General features: G+C 33.6%; 1 protein-coding gene across 2 annotated transcripts in view; it reads left to right on the forward strand.

Moving 5' to 3' along the window:
- The window catches only part of LOC106457927 (peptidyl-prolyl cis-trans isomerase FKBP12-like), a 25,904-nt gene that overhangs the window by 5,588 nt on the left and 19,387 nt on the right, over nucleotides 1–929 (forward strand). The window lies entirely within an intron of this gene.

Raw genomic sequence — 929 nt, forward strand, 5'->3', positions numbered from 1 at the left:
ATATATATATATATATATATATATATATATATATACCTTTTACTTCTAAGAAATGGAATCAAATTATATCATAACCATAAATAGCTGAGTCATCTGTTTATGCAAGAACCAATAAGCAAGGTCTCTTCTTCCCTACTACATCACAGTTGTTAGCTGACCTTATAAAATTTAAGGTAGCCATTTTAGCCTTAAAGTATAACCTATATACTTTTTTTGCTTAACAAAAAAAGTCATTGTTGGAATGCATTGTTACTAAAATGCACTGACTTTTCTATATATTAGAAGTTGTTAGATAAGGAACCACTTCTTTTCTATGTGGTTTTACACTAGCTTGCCTCATTAAAAGGATGCATGCATGCACGTACATGGATAAGATAAATAATACCCAGATGCACACCTTTAGGGTCCACTTAGTATGGGTGTAAGATTTCAGGTATCTAGGTTCTTTCCTCTTGGAGCTATGGCAGTAACACAGACACACATGTACATGTCTGTCTGTCTGTAATTTCTATTTGTAATATAAGGAACCACTTCTTTTCTATGTGGTTTTTTGCTAGCTTGCCTCATTAAAAAGATGTGCACACAAGTGCATAAAATAAGTATACCCAGATACACACCCTCAGGGTTCACTAAGTATGAGTGCAAAATTTTAGGTATCTAGGTTCTTTGCTCTTGGAGCTATGTTGGTCACATATTCTTTTCTATGTGTTTTTTTTTTTCTTTTTTGCTAGCTTGCCTCATAAAAAGATGCACACACGTACATGGTTAAATAATAATACCCAGTTGTACACCCTTGTGCATGTCTGTCTGTCTGTGATTTCTGTTTGTAATATAAGGAACCACTTCTTTTCTATGTGGTTTTTTTGCTAGCTTGCCTCATAAAAAGATGCACACACGTACATGGTTAAATAATAATACCCAGTTGTACA

This window comes from Limulus polyphemus, unplaced genomic scaffold (assembly GCF_000517525.1).
Source record: "Limulus polyphemus unplaced genomic scaffold, Limulus_polyphemus-2.1.2 Scaffold393, whole genome shotgun sequence".
In the NCBI taxonomy this organism is placed as follows: domain Eukaryota; kingdom Metazoa; phylum Arthropoda; class Merostomata; order Xiphosura; family Limulidae; genus Limulus; species Limulus polyphemus.